This window comes from Haliaeetus albicilla, chromosome W, assembly GCF_947461875.1.
Source record: "Haliaeetus albicilla chromosome W, bHalAlb1.1, whole genome shotgun sequence".
NCBI classification, from domain to species: domain Eukaryota; kingdom Metazoa; phylum Chordata; class Aves; order Accipitriformes; family Accipitridae; genus Haliaeetus; species Haliaeetus albicilla.
The window spans coordinates 18458342-18480245 of NC_091515.1; the positions used below are offsets into that span (position 1 = coordinate 18458342).

The following is a 21904-nucleotide window of genomic DNA, read 5'->3' on the forward strand; positions in this document are numbered from 1 at the left end:
AGCTCAGTGCTTACTAGAAGTAAAACATTTAACGGTTTTATGAAGCTATTTAGTATAATTCAAGAACTGTCTTCCTGAGTTTTGATAGCTCAAAATCTATCATTTTAAAGGGAAAGTTAGGATTTATTCTTTTAATTAGTAAAAAAATTATGATAGATGGAAATGAGTAATCATCTTATTAAGTATTTTTATTCCCCACATGACTTAAAAATTCCAAACAAGCCAAAAAAAAAAAAAGCAGTCTTACAGAAATCTTATGATGTTGATGCTGTCTCATTAGAATAGAGATAAGCAGGTGGACTCTGGCACTTGGCTGTGCAACTAATATAGCTGCCATCCTGGACTCAGTAAAAATGTATTCATATTGAATTTAAGCACTTTGAGGTGGATATTCCTAAATGACAAGTGAATATTGCCAAATTAAGGAACAACTGAGTTGTGACTGGTGATGTAACTTCAGTGGCTGTGCTACTGATAGAAGGCATACTGCATCTCACAGCCTGTTATGGGGTTAAGAGGCTAGTGGGAACTTGGTGAGGGGGATCTTATTCCAACTGTGATCTAGAGTGTTAAGGAAAAAGAGGAAGAGGTGGCATTGCAATTAGCCAGACCTCTTCCTTGCCTTCCTTCCCTTATCGTCCTTGGAGCATGGGACTTTCTGCCCCTGTGCAGGCACTCCTGCAACTGCTGGCTTCCTAGGGCTGACCCTGCATACCTGGGATCTCTGCTCTGCCACAGCATTTTTCAGGGAAGAGGGGGGAAAAAAACCCCACCCCTGTTTTGGCCTCCTCCTTTCCTTTTCTCCATACAGAACAGAGCTATGTGTATAGCACTGTACTAGCTATGGTGAAGGGAATGGGGCTGAGATGGTATGTGTGGTAGCAGCATAGCAGAGTTGGACCAATTTATTCAAGGCCATGTGCTGGATGGTGTTAGGTTGCAGTACCACGGTAGTACTGCTACTTAATGACTTCAGTTTTTCTGTACAAGCAGAGCTATGATTCAAAAGTGGCACTGGTGCTTTAGATCACCATTGTAATTGGGTGACAAACCTTTTGGACAAAACCTTAATTCTAAGGATAGTGGGGGAGAAAACATGTAGTCTTTAAACTTAGCTTTTGCAAGCTTGTGGTTTTAGTCTCAGAAACAAAACTGAAAGTGATTGCACCTTTCTTGTCTCACTGGCTGGGTCTGGCCTGCAAGTTTGATACTTCTTCCCCCCCCCCCGTGAGTGCACTGTGGAACAAAGGAGTCAGGGAAGAAGTTGCTTCTACTAAGATCAGGTACTGCATAAGTCAAGTGTAAGCTGAAACAAAGGTACCTGAAACTTCTAAGGGAAAACCAAGGGAATATCAGGTGTAAGATATGTGAATTAATAAATGTTAGTTTCTCTTTAATGAATTTAACTTCAATTTTCAGAATATTTTAAGAGTATACTGATCAGTATAGAGAATATACTGATCAGCTGGGAGACTGTCCTGGTTTAACCCCAGCCAGCAACTAAGCACCATGCAGCCACTCACTCACTTCCCCCCCCCCCAGTGGGATGGGGGAGAAAAATTGGGAAAAGAAGTAAAACTCGTGGGTTGAGATAAGAAGAGTTTAATAGAACAGAAAAGAAGAAACTAATAATGATAACACTAATAAAGTGACAACAGTAGTAATAAAAGGTTTGGAATGTACAAATGATGCACAGTGCAATTGCTCACCACCCGCCGACTGACACCCAGTTAGTCCCCGAGTGGCGATTTCCCCCCCCTGCTCCCGCTCCCCCCAGTTTATATACTAGATGTTGTGTCACATGGTATGGAATACCCTGTTGGCCACTTTGGGTCAGCTGCCCTGGCTGTGTCCTGTGCCAACTTCTTGTGTCCCTCCAGCCTTCTTGTTGGCTGGGCATGATAATCTGAAAAATCCTTGACTTTAAACATTACTTGGCAACAACTGAAAACATCAGTGTGTTATCAACATTCTTCTCATACCTAACTCAAAACATAGCACTGTACCAGCTACTAGGAAGACAATTAACTCTATCCCAGCTGAAACCAGGACAGAGACTTACTGTATAGTTTATATTGATGGATAGAAAAATCTTAATGATGAAAAATCATCAAAAACAAGTGGAAGAGCTCCATCTCCATTGTTTACATGGTGTTTTGCAGTGCCCAGTACTTATCCTAGAGACAAAAATCTCTAACTAATAGAATAGGAGTCAGGTTTCTGGACCAATCCAGCAGACCACCTCATCTAATTCTGTCACACTGGCAGCCAGAGCTGTTTTGGCTGGTGCTGGTGGCAAAAGTGCTATAATGCTACAGAAGGCATCACTTTATTTATCCTCCTTCTTTTTAATTGTATAAGGTTATGGTTTCATGTTGCTTCCACAAACTTTAGGGATTGATAATTCAGGACATTTAATATTGTTGTCAGTGTCCAGTCTCTATATCATAAGTTTTTGACATCAGCCTGTTCCTGTATTTTACAGTTGGTGCTGGGTTGAATATTTTGATAAATTCATCTGTGAGAAATTTAATTTTACTTATTGGACAGAATTTCTATCCAGCCTTCTCTGGTATTTTGTTTCTAACATAATTACTCCCAGTCTTTTCAATCATAAATTCCAGAGCTTCAGCTGTGTCCTGGTTTCAGCTGGGATAGAGTTAACTGTCTTCCTAGTAGCTGGTACAGTGCTATGTTTTGAGTTCAGTATGAGAATGTTGATAACACTGATGTTTTCAGTTGTTGCTAAGTAGTGTTTAGTCTCAAGTCAAGGATTTTTCAGCTTCTCATGCCCAACCAGCGAGAAAGCTGGAGGGACACAAGAAGTTGGCACAGGATACAGCCAGGGCACCTGACCCAAACTGGCCAACAGTGTATTCCATACCATGTGACGTCCCATTTAGTATAGGAACTGGGGAGTGGGGGCGGGGAGTTCGCCGCTCGGGGACTGGCTGGGTGTCGGTCGGCGGGTGGTGAGCAATTGCACTGCACATCCTTTGTACGTTCCAATCCTTTTATTATTGCTGTTGCCATTTTATTAGTGTTATCATTATCATTATTAGTTTCTTCTTTTCTGTTCTATTAAACTGTTCTTATCTCAACCCAGGAGTTTTACTTCTTTTCCTGATTTTCTCCCGCATCCCACTGGATGGGGGGGGAGTGAGTGAGCAGCTGCATGGTGCTTAGTTGCTGGCTGGAGTTAAACCACGACAAGCTGTCATTTTACAAGGATCTCTATCTAAAGGCATTGCTATCTATTTAAAATTGATCAGTGCAATTCAGATCAGTGTCAGTGTAAAGAAGGTCTAGTGGAGCTATAATTGAAAAGCTCTGGAAGATATTTTTGAAAATGATTGTTTGAAGAAAAGGCAAAGAAGGGTTGTTTACAAATTATAAATAGCTTTCTTGTTTGAAAAAGTAGGTCTTCTAGGGTGTATTGAAGGTTGGTTTCTCTTCCCTGTATTGTGTCTGCTTGCTCTGATAACTAGGAATGCAATGCTATTGATCTTATGGCATGTACCACTCTACAATCAATCATTGGGATTGCAGTTGATGGATACAACCCTGAGCTCACAGTTTTTCTGTGTTAACTACCTAGGTAGGTAATCCTCTCTGGTATGCAAGTGCATTGCTTAATGCTTTGACCCTCTGACTTGGTTTGAATAAGCTCATGTTCTGTGTCCCTAATGACCTTTTGCAGCCAGTGTAGTCTTGTATTGAGGTCTCCTAAGAGAAACTGAGTATTGGGGTTTTTTTCCCCTCTCTTAAATGATCAGATTTATTCCAAATCCTTGCTTGCATGGGGAAGGCATTTTCTTAAATGTTAGGAAATACTGTCTTTCCTGTGGTTGGGAAATTCTGAAAGAACAGCTTCTATGTCCAGACTTGGTGTGGGTTTTGGTGGGTTTGTTTTGTTTTGTTTTTTTTCCCCCCTCTTTGAAAGGCTACAAGGTCTTTTCAGAATCCTTTAAGCTTGCGATGTACTTGAAATACAGTAGTATATCAAAGGGGGAACAGAATATCATTGCTCTGACTTAAGTTTAAATCTTTTCTAGAAGGGAAAGCAGATTGGTTCAAAATACCATGTTGCATTAGTAGTATTACAGTTTCTAACTGACCCAGTTCAAATGGAAATTCTGAGCTTGTATTTTCTCAGCTGCATTTTGTGTCAGAAACTTTTACACCAGAGTAATATTTTAAGTTGGGAAATCAGAAGAACATGAGTCTTATCCAAGAAGTAGTCAGTTCTTCAGCTGGAAGATGGTCTGAATATGAATGTACTTAAGCTACTTAGCTATTGGTAGTTGGTATAATGGAAACTAGTAATAGAGTAAAGAATTGTGAGCTCCTAGTTAGTCTGGTCTATGTTGCTGGAGATCAGCATTCATGATAACTATCTACTAGATTATGTGAAAGATTTGATTTAAGCTCTTTCCTAATGTATATGTTTGTGCTTGTGCCATTTGACATCTCTAGGTTAGCAGCAGATGAAGCTGTGACTGAAGTGACTGGTGAGATTTATTCCCTGAGTTTGGGAGGTTGGATTTCTAAGAGTATGTGTATTACCAGTTGTGCTATGTCAAGTGTTAGCACTGTGCTTAATCTAGACATAGAGATGTGCTTATGTGTTCAACTTGATTTGCTTCATCAATTCTGAACTCTAAAATAAAACTAGATTCCTAGTTTATAAACACTCTGCAAAGTAATTGTTAAAGCATATGTATTTCCTTTTTTGATACAGCAAAGCCACGCTGGGTTCCACCCTAATGACTAATACCATCATGTGGTGTCCTTGCACAGTAATGTATAATAATTTGAAATAGAAATATAGGAGGCACGTATAGTAGGGAAAGGAGTTTATATGAATAAAATCACCATTAATCATCTGGAATAAAATTGTGTGTGGTGAAAAAGGTTAGAAAAGCTTTATGCTGCATACCCTCTGAGAAAATAATCTGTTCTTAAATGTTTTAATTAAGTATTAGGTCACCACAAGCAGTTTGTTGCCAGTCTATTTGACTTCTTGGTAGAAAAAAGCTGAAAGATTAATGAGTTTCATTTTGTTTTCTGTGTTTGTAACAGTATAAAAATAAGGGGTTTTATTGTGCTTTTCATAATGGGAAGAGAGGGAGTGAGTAAGTTAATGTATGCCCTAAATCAGGTGTGAGTTGGAGTTTTGCAAACAAAAATGGATGGAAAAATTATGGTAGTATAAAATAACTTTGCACTTGAGGGGGTAATGAACCATAAAGATTTTGGGGGGCAGATTTCTATATTACGTGCCTCGAGATTTGTGAGCTCCTTATAAACCTAGATTTGTTAATCAAGCTGTAATTCTATCAATGGTCATTGGCTGGCAGGGCTCTGTCCCTGCAATTACTTTTACAACTAAGCATTTAACTATTTGAAGTATCATCTTCTAGATACTATTCTGAGGAATAATTTAAAGAAAATGTTTGGGTAAGAAAATTCTTTATCAAGTTTTAATCAGCCAAATATTTGTGTTACCATTTTAATCTGAAGAACTGTCAGACTTTGAGTTGGGGGGAGATGCATTTCAGGACTCCCACAGCTGATAAGGAGTTTTGTGCTTTGCACAAATGCAAAATGCGATTCCTTTAAGCTAGTGAACTGTCTGTGGAAGAACAATTGCTAGATTCTGATTGGTGTCTTAGCAGAGGGCAGTTTTCAAAACTGCAGTTACAGGCTTCCTTCTCTTTTGTAGAAGGGAGTTTAATACGTGATTTCTGTTGACTTACCTGGAAATCTTTTGATAGCTAGTAAAAAGCTCATAATGTATTCCTAGACCACTGAGTGCCTGTGCTTAGTAATGTAATTTCTTTGCAAAGAAAATACAAGTAAAGACGGTAAAAAGCTTGTTGCTTTTAACTAATGCTATTGAATTTTTCTTAATTTGTATGCAAAGACAAAGCTAGCAAATTCAAGTGTGGATGTAAATAATACTGTTATGTTCTGTAATCTCTTCTACGTGAAGATCTTCAACTGGAAAAGCCTTAATAAATACAGCTTAAAGAATCCACAGGCATATTATGAAATGCAAGGTAAATGAAGGTAGACAAAGGTGAAGAAGTTGAATGTGGTATGAATGGCTAAGTGGCCTAAGCTGCTTTTGGAGCTGGGGATGGACTCTAGAAATACACATTTGGTTGACAGAATGGCTATGCCACATCTGTTTGTGTGACATGATAATGTCATCCTTTTCATACCTGAGCTTCCATATTGCATGTGCAAGTAGTATATAGTTCTGAGGATCTGCTTGTCTCTTGGGATGTTCTGTATGTGTTATGATATTGGACTGATGAAGAAGTTCTGCCTTCTACCTCTCTGCCTTCTCTCTCTCCTCTCCCAAGGACATAAACACTTGAAATACACCAGTATTTAGTGCAGGGATCTAGCTATACTCTGGATAAATTGATTCTACTGAGTAACATGAAGGTCTTCTCTCCCAACTTGAAGGGAAAGAGAGAAGTTGTGTATCCATTGTACTACAAGCCTTCTTCAAGGCATAGTTCTCCTGTAATTTGATGTTACTGCAGGAATGTAAATGTGATGCTCCTGTTCTGTTGTTACGCAGCACTGGATTTATTTGCTAAAGTAAGCTGGATTGAATCAGATGTATGGGTTATAAAAGAGGCAGGCTGGGACTGATTCTCAGGTTACAGGAGAAAATCTGATACTCTTTCCACTTTCCTTCTTTAAAAGAAATAATCTTACTGCTTTGTTCTAGTAATGATGGTCCATTGAGATAGATCTCTGTACTGTTAGAAGTCCCATATTGTTGCCAGTCTGTTAGAAGTTTGGAGAGGAAAAGCTGTGGGTATGACTGTTGGATGGTCGTGGGGCAATCTCATTCAGCAACCTACTCTGGTCTAGTTATAAAATAGAAGTAAGGCTAGATTACTGAAGCTGAGTCAGATCTGTTCAAAATGTCCTGAGGAAATGAAGCTAATGCATCTCTGAAGGCTGCTTTTGCACATGAAATGAGCTGTTTCTGTTTAGTTATTCATTGCTTTAATTGGACTAAATCCAATTTCATATTATCAATCCAGAAGAACATCCTTAAGGCTTTTATAGTAAGATGAAAAGATGAATAGGAGTGATTTGATAGAGAAAATTGGGGGGGACAAAGATATTGGTCCAAACTTGAGAGAATACAGTGAGATTCTGGGGGTAGCTGTAGATTTGGGATTCAGGAAATACAAGTTCTGTTCTGGCTTTATTATTGACTGAGCTGGATGACTGGGAAAACTGTTTCAGCTTTATGCCCTGTTCCCCACACCTGTGCAAGAGGGGTAGTTTTACTGCTGGTTAAGTGCCTTGAAAACTATTTTGAAGTCTCATATAAAAAATAGGCAGTGCTGAGGGTATAAGGGAATTTTGGCAAATCTACTTTCCGCTCAGGGGAAAGGTAATGAATGAAAAGTGTGTACATGTGTGTAAGGGCATTCAATTCCTGGCAGTATGAATATCCTGTAGCCTTCTAGATTTCATCTGAAAGCAGTGTCTTTCTGTGGCTGTGGTTTCTTTTCCATTTTCTATTCCACTTGAGCATGAAACTCTAGTTCAGTCTTCATACGCTCTTATCATTGGGAGGCTTGTAATTGTGTGCGTGTTTGTTGCTTCCAGTACCTTGTGAGTTTCTGGATTTTGCTCTGTACATTCGTGATAGAAAGGTTCATCTCAAGGACTGGGTAGTTGCTCTGCTTTCCTTCTCAGAGGGTGAGGATTGTCTGCATGTTTGTGTATCTTCACTGCTAGTAACCTCAGCTGTGGCAGTTGCACATGTAGAATGAACCTTGTTTAACAGATGTACCAACTCTCTTGTTTTTTTTCCCTGTTGCTTGTGGCTTCCATTCCTGAATTTTTCAATCTATTGTTGGACTATAGACTGAACCATATTTCCATTTAAGCAGCCCTAAATAGAGGGGCCTTTGCTGTTTGAGAACTCCAAAATCAAGAGATTGCAAGGAAGATGTTTCTGCTCAGGACTGGAGTGTGCTGCCTTCAGATAGTGTAGGTCACCAAAGTTTTCTAATATGCAACACAGCAAACAGCTAATTTACTTATCATATTCTGTTTTTGTAATATATCCACTACAGCTGAGGGCAACATCAGTTTGACTTCTCTGCACAAAGATAAATTTCTACTTTTCTACACTAGACAAGCTTGTTCAAGATGACTTAATTTCCTGTGTTCCCAATGAATTCAATTCCAGAAGTGTACTTGGTGTGGGTACCACTACTTTGCTGAGCCTGTTCAGGTGTCTGTTGCTATGCTTTGGGTTGGTGTGGTGGGGTTTTGGCAGCAGGGGAGGGGGCTGCAGAGGTGGCTCCTGTGAGAAGCTGCTAGAAGCTTCCCTGACTCCAAGTCAGACCCGCCTCTGGCCAAGGCCAACCCAATCAGTGACAGTGGTAGCACCGCTGGGATAACATATTTAAGAAGGGAAACCTGCAGCGGTAAGGGGAGTGGAATGCAAGAGAAACACCTATGCAGACACCAAGGTCAGTGAAGAAAGAGGGGGAGGAGGTGCACCAGAGGAGGGGATGTCCCCCCGCAGCCCATGGAGGTGAACCATGGAGCAGATGCCCACCTGCAGCCCGTGGAGGACCCCACGCCGGAGCAGGTGGGTGCCCCCGAAGATGGCTGTGACTCCATGGGAAAGCCCATGCTGGAGCAGTCTGTGCCTGAAGGGCTGCAGCCTGCGGAAAGGACCCACGCTGGAGCAGTTCGTGAAGAACTGGAGCTCGTGGGAAGGACCCATGCTGGAGAAGTTTGTGAAGGACTGTCTCCCATCCGAGGGACCCCACGCTGGAGCAGGGGAAGAGTGAGGAGTCCTCCCCCTGAGGAGGAAGGAGCAGCAGAGACAATGTGTGATGAACTGACCCCAACCCCCATTCCCCATCCCCCTGCACTGCTGCTGGGGAGGAGGTAGAGAAAATCAGGAGTGGAGTTGAGCCAGGAAAGAGGGAGGGGTGGGGGGAAGGTGTTTTATAAGATTTGGTTTTACTTCTCATTATCCTTGTTTTGATTTGATTGGTAGTAAATGAAATTGATTTTGGTTTTTCCCAAGTTGAGTCTGGTTTTTGCCCATGACCATAATAGGTGAGTGATCCCTCCCTGACTTCTGTTCTTATCTTTTTAAAGAGCAGAACTTAATCTTTGCTACCAGCTCTGGTCTTCTCTAAAGTTAACAAGCCTTTTCAAGAAATAATTAAGGTGTTAAGTATTCACTTTAAAACTGTTTCCTGCTCTTTATGCTCTGTTATGCACCAGTTCCATGTTTAATTAAAATTGAGTGGAACTTGCTCATTTAAAATATGATTTCTGGTAGTGGAATTTAATTCAGTGTTGACTACTGATAGTATTTCCCATCTAGGTAATATTTTCAATGCAGTCATTCAGTCCTGTTTGGACTGGATGAAAAAACATGAAAGCAGGCTTAACTGGTACTATATCTGGAGATGAAACAAGATTGGTTCTTATTTAGGCATTACTGCAATGGGACCATATTTTTATTAGCTTGATTCACTTTTTTATATTTCAATTTTATTCCTTTGTTCTGTTGAGTTAGTTTGGGAAGGAGTATGTCCCTGCTGAGACCTCAGCTCAGTGAACATATGAAAATAGCTGAAGTGGGTGTTCACCTTGAACAGTGATGAGGTTGTTTTTTTGGTGGTGTGGTTTTTTTCTGTCCTTGTCTGTAAATTTTGTCCTTCAGTGCAGCAAAACCTGGGATCTTTTCGGACGTGTATTTCTGTATATGCTTATTTTCTTGTCTCTGTCTTGATAAGAAGAGTTGGATGAAGACAGATACCTATTGGCTTAGCAGGAATGACACATGAATTAAGGACAAAATGAGCTAGCACTGAAAGCTGAAACTGTATCAGTGACATGTTGATGGGTGGAAGAAGATGCATAAAACCCAAAAAATGTCAAGTAAGCGTGTGAAGAATGTCACATCTGTAGCACCTAAGATGGAATTTGCATTTCTCACGTTAGCGCTGTCAAGACAAAGGCAAACCAAGCTTCTGAGGTACGTTTTGAAAATTAGGAAGGTTTGAGTTTTATGTTGTCACTTTGCAGAAAAGTGTTTTGGTGAGCACACTTTTCCAGGCATGCTGTGATCAGCTCTTGGGTGCTTCAGTAATAGGAAGTTTTTAGAACTTCTGCTTTCATGTATCTCAAAGTGTATATTTGGTGAAAGAGTAACTTACAGCGAATAGGGGTGTTTCCTGGAAAATGGGCAACACTGAGAGATGAAACTGAAAGAGGGTAGATTTAGATTGGACATAAGGAAGAAATCTTTTTTACAATGAGGGTGGTGAGGCACTGGAACAGGTTGCCCAGAGAAGTTGTGGGTGCCCCAACTCTGGAAGTGTTCAAAGCCAAGTTGGACAGGGCTTTGAGCAACCTGATCTAGTGAAAGATGTCCCTGTCTGTGGCAGAGGGGTTGGACTAGATAATCTTTGAAGGTCCCTTCCAACCCAAACCATTTCATGATTGGTGGCTTCTAAATTAAGTGAGTTTGCAGGGAACTTGCGTTCTCAGAACGTGGCTCTTTTAGTTGAGAGAGATGAGGTATGTTAATGGAAAACGGGGATGTCATGTGGCTGGAAAAGTTCAGCAGTTTTAACCATGTTATGGGAGAGATCCTGTAGGGAGTGGGAGAGGGCTGTTGGTGGCCTTATGTGTATTTAAACTGCTTGGACTGAGGGTGCAATCAGGATTTGAAGCAGTGGCTCCCATGCTGAGTTGAAGTTTTTAGCCTGCTTGCTGCAGGGCAGGCAGTTGTTTGTAGGTGGAATGGTTAATTTAACAGGCTGTATTTTCTGTCAGTACTGTACTGAGTTTTGCTGGGAAAATATTAAATGTGTGGTGAGTGGGTAGCACATGTGACCCTAGTATAAGAGGAAAAATTGATGAATCTATAGTAGTCTAATATTGGTCCCATTATTCTTGTACAGTGCAGTACACATGTATTTTGGCTGAGTTCAAATATATGAAATAGCAAGTGATATCTGCCCTGCTAGCTGATTTTATTTTTCCATTTTAAAACTTTTGTCCAACTTGATTTCTTGCTAGATGTTTTTTGTCTGCTTTGTTAAAGTAATTCCATAAGCATTTGTATTTCACCAAATTTCTAACCAAAACCATAAATATCAATAAATAGTACCATTTCTCTTCTGAGCTGTAACAAGGAAAAGGTAACAGCTATAGCTTTCTTTGGAATGGATTTTTTTTAAGTGGAGTCATTTAATTGCTGTAGTGTGTTTAAATGCATTAAAATCCAGTTAATATTTATCAAAATTATACAAATTGCTCTCTGCAATAAAATAATTTTGAGTTCTTGTGTCAGTATTGGGAGTAGGTCCTGGTATTGTCAACAGAGTTGAACTTGTTTCTAGATAACAAGATCAGCTACCTGTACACCTCTCTTGGTCAAAGAGCGTAAGAAGAAAAAGCTTGAAACTGCATAGGTTCTATTATTTTTGGATTAAAAAGGGGATTTTCTGATTAATGGCAAAAGCTGTTTTACTCTTGGCAGCATTTTGGGAACATTTGTCTAGCTCTCCTCATTCATAGCTGGGACAAGTCTGAAGGATTAATAATATTCAAGTACTTCAGAGTCAGCTTGTTACATATTGAAGTATCACTGCAACAAATAGAGCAGCATTTTAATTAGCTTATGCTGCTCTGGGTTCCAGACATACTTTTAAAATATGTGCAGGATATTCCACTGATTTTCATACATCTTTACCAAAATAACAGAATAAGTGGGGTATTTTGTTGTTGAAGCTAGCAACTTTCTCTAGCTAACAGTCTCTCTCATTCGAGAAGGGTTACATTAAAATATTAACTTTCTTCCAAAGTGCTAGGATTAACTAAAAAAGTTAATGCACGTATCTGGCTCTGGCTAGTGCTAAGATTGCTGTTAAAGATTTGACTTGTTTGTAGTAGTATGAAGTCTTGTGCTAATTAAGCTGGAGTAGTTAAATTTGTTAATAATACTAGATGTTTTCCATCTGACTATTTTAAGTTCTCAGAAGTGGTAGGTATTTGTTATCCAAGACTTTAGATATAGTAGTTAAAAGCAGTTGCTCTGCTTGTCAAATTTAGGACTTGTTTCCTTACTGTGTTGTGAGATTATTATAGCCCTCACTAGTGGTACAAGTGCTGGATCATCTTTTATCACTTTTTTCCTAGAATGTAGGAGTTGCACAGCATATTTATATTTTCTGCTATGGTTTATCATGCAAATTTCTGTCTTGTTTCTGTTTTATCTCAAGGAGGGGGAGATGGTCCTATTTCCAAGTTTACCACCCTTTTCTTGGTGATGTTGTAGCTTCTAGATTAGTGAAGCAGATCTCGAGAAGCAAAAAAAATGTAAACTTTTTTTTTTTTCCTGCTTTTCTGTTTAGATGACCGTTAACTTAGGTAACAGTCACTGGTAGGAACTACACTCTAAAAACCCACATCTGCTCTTGGAGTTGACAGAACCTGGACTATCACCTTATTTGCCGAGTTTGGAAGTCAGGCCGGCCTTAGATGTTAGTTGCAGATGCTTTTCTCTTGTGGCAGGACTCTCTTTTTGGAAAGAGTCCATTTTAAAAAGGTCATCCATTTGCTGCAACAGTTAAATGTGAATTTAGAATAGGTGCATCTTCTGTACTCATTTGGCACGTCAGTCTCTGGCCAAAGGAAAAGCTTGCACTGATCTGCCTTGATCACAGGGCTGTCTATAAGTAATTTTCAGTTTTCTTATGCTCTTGCCTGTGAAACTTGTAGTTCTAGAAGCTTCTGTGGTATATAAGCTTCAACTTCATTGGAAACTTGTATGGCTGGTAAGTGATTCTGTGATTGAAAAACTGGTGCATTAGTGTACTGCATTTCCTCAGCCTTGTAGGGTTTTCCCTTATTTCTGGGTGAAATGTATGGCAAATTACCTTAAGTCCCAAATACAGAGTCAGGATCTTAAAGGAGGAATAGAGCTGTCATCAGTTAAGAGCCTTAAATTCTTAATCACCTCAAATAGTATGTGCTTTTAACAAGTGCAGTGTCTTTAATGAACAAAGTGGGACAAGACATGAGGATAGCTGTGTAACTACAGGTGTCTAATATTAATGTAATGAATCCATATGGAGCAACAGAGTAAGAGATGCTGTGCTTTTCTGAGAGTCTGTGTGTCCTGGGTTCAGCTGGGATAGAGTTAATTTTTACAGGAACCTGGGAGGTGGGGTGCATAGCCGGGGCAGCTGACCTGAACTAGCCAAGGAGCTATTCCATACCATGTGACATCATGCTCAGTATATAAATGGGGAGTGGGCCGGAAGGGGGGGGCGCTCTCTCGACTTTCGGTGGGGGAAGTGGCGGAGCGTCGGGTCCCGGGTGGTGAGCAGTTGCACTGTGCATCACTCTTTTTGTATACTCTTTCATTAGTACCGTTGTTGTTGTTGTAACCTTTTTTTTTGTGTTGTCCCAGTAAACTGCCTTTATCTCAACCCTCGAGGTTCCAGGTTTTTTTTCCTTTTCTCTCCTCCGTCTCCTCCCTATCCCACCGGAGGGGGGCGGGGAGCAGTGAGCAAGTGGCTGCGTGGTGCTTTGTTACTGGCTGGGCTGAAACCATGACACTGGTATAGTGTTATGTTTTGGATTTAGTATGAGAATAATGTTGATGAACATCAGTGTGTTTTCCTTTCCATTCTATTAAACTGTTCTTAACTCACGAGTTTTTACTTTTTTTTTTTTTTCCTCGATTCTCTCCCCCATCCCACTGGGTGGGGGGAAGTGAGCAAGCGGCTGCGTGGTGCTTTGTTACCGGCTGGGCTGAAACCACGACAGTCCTTTTTGGTGCCCAACGTGGGGCACGAAGGGTTGAGATAACGACAGATCTGGCCAGAGCGTGTTGAAACAAATTTGTCATACGCATTTCTTATGTTAGATAAATAGATACTACTCACAATGTTGGTTCATTTGTTCACCTGGTGGCGTTTTGTAAGTTCTTATATGCTCTATGTATTGCCTGTAGTTATGTTTCTCACCTCTGGGAGAGTGATTGGGAGTATCATTTTGCTGTACTGGGCAATGTCGACTTGTGAAATGATTACATCACTGGTCATGAGGTTAAGCTGGTATCTGTATGACGCAGTGATATCATTTCCATACTTTGGGCACCTTCTGTCGGATTTTATTGGTAATTACACCCAACCCATGGGGAAGTTAGGGGGGGATACTTCCCCCCGTCCATTTGCCTCCCTTTTCTCCTTCCGACTAATTACAACAGCTTTTGAGAATTTTTAATATCCTTGGGATGCGCAAGCCTGTGTGCTGTTAGTGCTATGCCTCCTGACTATGTTTCAGGTCTTGTCTAGGGCTACAAAAAGGCTCTTTAAGAGTACCACCCAGAGATCTGCCCCAAAGCTGGATATTCATGGGTGGCACAGCATGTGGGAGGATGTGGGCAGGTATCTAGAGAACTTCTCACCTCCAGTGGCTTGGAAGTTCACTCCTGAACAACTACAGAACCCTCATGAAGTGGTAGAATATTTGAAAGGAAAATGCTGTGGCTATTCCAGAGACGTACAACTCACTACACTGTGCTGGGCCCTGGCCAGTATCTACCAAACACTACTTGATATTAGGAAGCATCCTCAGGGGGAAAAGGGAGAAAAGATGGAAAACAGGACGACAGACACCGTGGCTACCCCAACCCCAGTGACAGATACTGCCACTAAACCAGAGAACCAACCTGTGCCAGTATCAGTCGCCCCTGTACAGAAAAAGAAACACACAAATAAATCATTTTGCTTAGTGAGAGATGAAGATGAACCAGGGTCATCGCGAGAACAGGAGGAAGAGGCAGAACCTGAAATAATTACCCGATCTCTATCCCTGAGTGAGTTGCATGACATGCGAAAAGATTTTAGCTGCCACCCAGGTGAGCACCTGGCTGCTCCGATGCTGGGATAATGGGGCCAGTAGTGTGGAATTAGAGGGTAAGGAAGCCAAGCAGTTGGGATCTCTGTCTAGAGAAGGGGGTATCGACAAGGTGATTGGGAGAAAAACACAAGTCCTCAGCCTCTGGAGGCGACTTCTGTTAGGTGTAAAGGAAAGATACCCCTTCAGGGATGAAGTTACATGTCACCAAGGCAAGTGGACCACCATGGAGAGAGGTATCCAGTACCTAAGGGAATTAGCCGTGCTGGAGGTGATTTATAATGATCCAGAAAATGGGCAGTCACCCACAGATCCAGATGAAGTCCAATGCACACAGCCCATGTGGCAGAAGTTTCTACGAAGTGTACCACCAACCTATGCCAACTCATTGGCAGTAATGTCCTGGAAAGAAGGCTATGGACAAACGGTGGATGAATTGGCTGTCCAACTCCGGCAATATGAAGGAAGTCTCTCTTCCTCCCTATGGGCCTGTGTCTTGGCTGTAGAGGAATTGTCCCGAGAGTTCCAGCAATTCAAAGTGGATATGTCCTCCTCCTCACCTGTACAGGCCTGCATCGCAGTTATTGGGAGTAAGCATTCCTCTGCACAAGAGAGAAGAGAGAGAAAGTACACACGATGGGCTAACCTGTGGTTTTACCTGCGTGACCATGGGGAGGACATGAGGAAGTGGGATGGAAAACCCACCTCAGTCCTGGATGCACGGGTACGGGAGTTGCGAGAAAAAGCAACCAGAAAAGAGGATTCTTCTTGGAAAACTGCTGCTCCAGTTTCCCGTGAGCAGTCCTCCGGGCGCAGTAGATGGGTCGATCTCATTTCTGATCCTCTTGAAGGGACTTCTGATTCACGTGTGTGAAAAGTGAGTAACGGATATTCTAACCAGGATTAGAGGGGCCCTGCCTCCAGCCAGGTGGAGGAGAGGGACAACCGGGTCTACTGGACAGTGTGGATTCGATGGCCTGGCACATCAGACCCACAGGAATATAAGGCTCTAGTAGACACTGGTGCACAATGTACCCTAATGCCATCAAGTTATAAAGGGGCAGAACCCATCTGTATCTCTGGTGTGACAGGGGGATCCCAAGAGCTAACTGTATTGGAAGCCGAAATGAGTCTAACGGGGAATGAGTGGCATAAACACCCCATTGCAACTGGCCCAGAGGCCCTGTGCATCCTTGGTATAGATTATCTCAGGAGGGGGTATTTCAAGGACCCAAAAGGGTACCGTTGGGCCTTTGGTATAGCTGCCTTGGAGACGGAGGAGATTGAACAGCCGTCTACCCTACCTGGTCTCTCCCAAGACCCTTCGGTTGTGGGGTTGCTGAAGGTTGAAGAACAACAGGTGCCAATTGCTACCACAACAGTGCACTGGTGGCAATATCGCACCAACCGAGACTCCCTGATTCCCATCCATAATCTGATTTGCCAATTGGAGAGCCAAGGAGTGATCAGCAAGACTCACTCACCCTTTAATAGTCCCATATGGCCCGTGCGGAAATCTAATGGGGAATGGAGACTAACAGTAGATTATCATGGGCTGAATGAAGTCACGCCACCGCTGAGCGCTGCTGTGCCAGATATGTTAGAGCTTCAATATGAACTGGAATCAAAGGCAGCTAAGTGGTATGCCACAATTGACATTGCTAATGCATTTTTCTCCATTCCTTTGGCAGCGGAGTGCAGGCCACAGTTTGCTTTCACTTGGAGGGGTGTCCAGCACACCTGGAATCGACTGCCCCAGGGGTGGAAACACAGCCCCACTATTTGCCATGGACTAATCCAGGCTGCACTAGAAAAAGGTGAAGCTCCAGAGCACCTGCAGTACATTGATGACATCGTATGGGGCAACACAGCAGAAGAAGTATTTGAGAAGGGGAAGAAAATAATCCAAATCCTTTTGAAGGCTGGTTTTGCCATAAAAGAAAGTAAGGTCAGGGGACCTGCTCAGAAGATCCAGTTTTTAGGAATAAAGTAGCAATATGGATGTCGTCAGATCCCCATGGACGTGATCAACAAAATAGCAGCTATGTCTCCGCCGACTAATAAAAAGGAAATACAGGCCTTCTTAGGGTCATGGGGTTTTGGAGAATGCATATTCCAAATTACAGTCTGATTGTAAGTCCTCTCTACCAAGTTACCCGGAAGAATAACGATTTTAAATGGGGCCCTGAACAACAACAAGCCTTTGAACAAATTAAGCGGGAGATTATTCATGCAGTAGCTCTTGGGCCAGTCCGGACAGGACCAGATTTTAAAAATGTGCTCTATACTGCAGCTGGGGAGAATGGCCCTACCTGGAGCCTCTGGCAGAAAGCACCTGGGGAGACCCGAGGCCGACCCCTGGGGTTTTGGAGTCGGGGATATCGAGGATCCGAGGCTCGCTATACTCCAACTGAAAAAGAGATATTGGCAGCATATGAAGGAGTTCGAGCTGCCTCAGAAGTGGTTGGTACTGAAACACAGCTCCTGTTAGCACCCCGACTGCTGGTGCTGGGCTGGATGTTCAAAGGGAGGGTCTCCTCTACACATCACGCAACTGATGCCACGTGGAGTAAGTGGATTACACTGATCACACAACAGGCTCGCATAGGAAACCCCAGTCGCCCAGGAATTGTGGAAGTGATCACGGACTGGCCAGAAGGCAAACATTTTGGAATGTCGCCAGAGGAGGAAGTGACATGGGCTGAAGAGGCCCCGCTGTATAATAAACTGCCAGAAAATGAGAGGCAATATGCCCTGTTCACTGACGGATCCTGTCGCATTGTGGGAAAGCATCGGAGGTGGAAGGCTGCTGTATGGAGTCCTACACAACAAGTTGCAGAAACTGCTGAAGGAGAAGGTGAATCGAGTCAGTTTGCAGAGGTGAAAGCCATCCAGCTAGTGTTAGACATTGCTGAAAGAGAAAAGTGGCCAGTGCTCTATCTCTGTACTGACTCATGGATGGTGGCAAATGCCCTATGGGGGTGGCTACAGCAATGGAAGAAGAGCAATTGGCAGTGCAGAGGTAAACCTATTTGGGCTGCCGCACTGTGGCAAGATATCGCTGTTTGGATAGAGAAGCTGATGGGAAAAGTACGTCATGTAGATGCTCATGTACCCAAGAGTCGGGCCACTGAAGAACATCAAAACAACCAGCAGGCAGATCAGGCTGCCAAGATTGAAGTGGCTCTGGTGGATCTGGACTGGCAACATAGGGGTGAGCTATTTATGGCTCTGTGGGCCCACGATACCTCAGGCCATCAGGGAAGAGATGCAACATATAGATGGGCTTGAGATCGAGGGGTGCACTTGACCATGGACACTATTGCACAGGTTATCCATGAATGTGAAACCTGTGCTGCAATTAAGCAAGCCAAGCGGTTAAAGCCCCTGTGGTATGGAGGGCAATGGCTGAAATATAAATATGGGGAAGCCTGGCAGATTGACTATATCACACTCCCACGAACCCACCAAGGCAAGTGCCATGTGCTTACAATGGTGGAAGTAACCACCAGATGGCTGGAAACATATCCTGTGTCCCACGCCACTGCCCAGAACACTATCCTGGGCCTTGTAGAGAAAGTTTTATGGCAACACGGCACCCCAGAAAGAATCGAGTCGGACAACGGAACTCACTTCCGAAACAACCTCATAGACACCTGGGCCAAAGAACACGGCATTGAGTGGGTATATCACATCCCTTATCACGCACCGGCCTCCGGAAAAATCGAACGATACAATGGACTGCTGAAAACTACATTGAGAGCAATGGGGGGTGGGACTTTCAAACATTGGGATACACATTTAACAAAAGCCACCTGGTTAGTTAATACTAGAGGATCCGCCAATCGGGCTGGCCCCGCCCAACCAAGACTTCCACATGCTGTAGAAGGGGATAAAGTCCCTGTAGTGCGCATGAGGAGTATGTTAGGAAAGGCAGTCTGGGTTAGTCCTCCCTCAAGCAGAGGCAAACCCATTCAAGGGGTTGTTTTTGCTCAGGGACCTGGGTACACCTGGTGGGTGATGCAGAAGGTTGGGGAAGTTCGATGTGTACCTCGGGGAGATTTGATTTTGGGAGAGAATAGCCAGTGAATTGGGCTGTATGATACCTAACTGTCATTGTATCTATAGTGTCTATATGCCATATCAAGGGTATTACTGTAAGAATTACCCAAATGACTGCAGGTTGGACTTTGAAACTGAGCCAAGTACAACAGCGATAGAACTTGAACTGGCGCCCAGCAATTTCCTCAAGATCAACATCTTCGACCTGCAGACCAAGGGCATGGGTTGCACCAAATGTATTAGCCACAAGTTCCAGAGGCAGCATACAACAACCCAACATCTCACACCATCTCTCTTATCCTGAAGAACTGTTACAACAGATGGAGCCCCAAAGTCATGGACTAAATAAAATTGATGGACACATTAGAGGGATAGCCTATAGACTAAGGGAATACTATTTGTGTGTGTGTGTGGTGGGAGGGTGCCCATATACTTATATATAAGACAAGGAAAGTGGTAGTGGTTGATTGGAAAATGTAAGATCTGGGCATGATGTAGATGGTATAGAATAAGGGGTGGATAATGTTCTGGGTTCAGCTGGGATAGAGTTAATTTTTACAGGAACCTGGGAGGTGGGGTGCATAGCCGGGGCAGCTGACCTGAACTAGCCAAGGAGCTATTCCATACCATGTGACATCATGCTCAGTATATAAATGGGGAGTGGGCCGGAAGGGGGGGGCGCTCTCTCGACTTTCGGTGGGGGAAGTGGCGGAGCGTCGGGTCCCGGGTGGTGAGCAGTTGCACTGTGCATCACTCTTTTTGTATACTCTTTCATTAGTACCGTTGTTGTTGTTGTAACCTTTTTTTGTGTGTTGTCCCATTAAACTGCCTTTATCTCTACCCTCGAGGTTCCAGGTTTTTTTTCCTTTTCTCTCCTCCGTCTCCTCCCTATCCCACCGGAAGGGGGCGGGGAGGAGCGAGCGAGTGGCTGCGTGGTGCTTTGTTACCGGCTGGGCTGAAACCACGACACTGTGGAAGAGTTGTCTTTTGCTTTAACTTCCCATTGATTGATACGTACTGAAGCAGAAAGTCTAATTGCCCACTATGTCAAGTTAAGCAACGGCACAAGTTGAAGAATCAATTTCTCCAAATGTTTGTTACTGCTAGGAAGATGCTATCAAACATCTGCATGTAAAGCCCCATAATGGATGTTATTGCCATCGATAAAAAGTGTTGTCTTGTAATCCAGTAATGTGATCTGCACACAGACCTACTCTTCAGGGTCTCTTTTCTTCCTGTCCTTCCTACTCGCGTGTTCTGGAAATGTTTTAAAGTGCTGTTTTATTGGTTCCTGTCCTTCTGCCCCTCAATCATTACACTGGAAATAACAAACTGAATTAGTTTGATGTTACAGGCTGTCCTTCAAAATTTAGTGCTCTCATCACAGTTGCTTGGATTGTTGATCCATGGAGTGTGTATGCAGCAGAGATATCTTATCCCTTCCTCCCTCCACCCCCTGTTGTCATCATAACACCTACTCTGCATTTGGTTAAATGTAGGGTGACCACTTGTACTTATCCCATGAGATGAAGACATCTAATTAGATTTGTTTTAACCAGTGGCCATTGAAAATTGAATGGAAACTCCATACCAGTGTTTGCTTCGAGGAAGGTCTGGTTTGTTCTTGTTGATCTTAAAGTAGAACAAGAACCTTAGTGTACCTTATCTCCTGGATTGCAGTAGATATACTTAAAACTTTTTTTCTGTTAAGACTAGTGAAAGTGATGCTTCCCCCCCCCCCGGATATAGTTGCAACGTGTCAAATCTAGTTTTACAATGACTTTATCCAAAGAGCTGTTATCAGTGGCTCAACATCATCGTACTTTATGAAAAGGGAGTACTTCCACGCAGCTGACTATGCTCGTTGTTTGCAGAACCGTTAGAGGTACAAAGCAGAAGCAGTTGCTGCAGATTTTGGGGTGATGTTATCTATTTGTAGACTGCAGTAAATGAAAACGGAATCTGTTTTGTACTGTAGTAAACTTCTTTGATCAGCTTTTTACTGTCAGTCTCATAAGAGATCTCGCATGCGTAGCAATAATTGAACACTTACATAGGTGGGAAGCTTTGATATGAGAATCTTAACTTTTGTTTTATCTTAGCAACAGGCACTGTCTACTTCTATTTTTGTTGTATGAGGCTATATACAGAATCCTGATGTTGGTTATAGCCTTTCACTTGCACTGAAACAAGTAGTTATAGTAAAAACTTAAACCACTGTCTAAATCTGGAATACCTGTGATGCATTAGAAATCAATCACTTGAATCAAACTGCTTTTCACTGTTTCTCAGTGTAAAATCAGTAGTAGTTCATGAATGTAATACAGGCAGCAAAAAAAACCTCTCTAATTTTTTTCTTTGTCTTTACTTTGTAGTTTTCAGAGTGAATGGATATATTCTCAGTTCTGTGTACTTAGACTACACAATGTGTATTAGCAGGCAAAATGGAAGTTGCAAGATCAGGTCTCTCTTCTCTGAAAATCATAGATGTGCTGAATTGATTATGGTTGATAACTTGAGGCATTTTGGTTTCCTCTGACCCATAATAAATACATTTCTCATTTATCTGAATCTTAGGTGGGAGTTACTTCAGGGAATTCATGTGGTCTGGAATCTAGACATACTTGCATCCCAAAATGAGGGATATAGCAACAAGAAACCAGTTCTTCTTGACAAATAGTTAAACTGGCTTGAGTTATCACTGAGAAAGCTGTTCCAGGTACCATTAGTGATAGGATGCTTCCAACTTGACCAGTCGGAGCTCTTTCAGAAGAAAAGGAACGTAGATATAAACTTCAGGGGAAAACACCACTAGAAGGAACATGGAAATAATAATTTAAAAACGCCCCAACTTCCCAGCAGCTCCTCATGAGTCACTCTTGGTAGT

The 21904-nt window shown here is 42.5% G+C and overlaps 1 protein-coding gene across 4 annotated transcripts in view; it reads left to right on the top strand.

Annotated features, from left to right (window-relative positions):
• LOC104314774 (ubiquitin-associated protein 1) overlaps nt 1-21904 on the top strand; it is a 45260-nt gene that overhangs the window by 1226 nt on the left and 22130 nt on the right. The window contains exon 1 of one of the 4 annotated variants that reach the window (XM_069774834.1): nt 4489-4511. The exons of the other annotated variants lie outside the window; for them this stretch is intronic. The gene's annotated coding sequence lies outside the window, so the exon portion shown is untranslated. Of the gene's footprint in view, nt 1-4488; nt 4512-21904 lie in introns of those variants that run through there. 4 annotated transcript variants of the gene reach the window in all.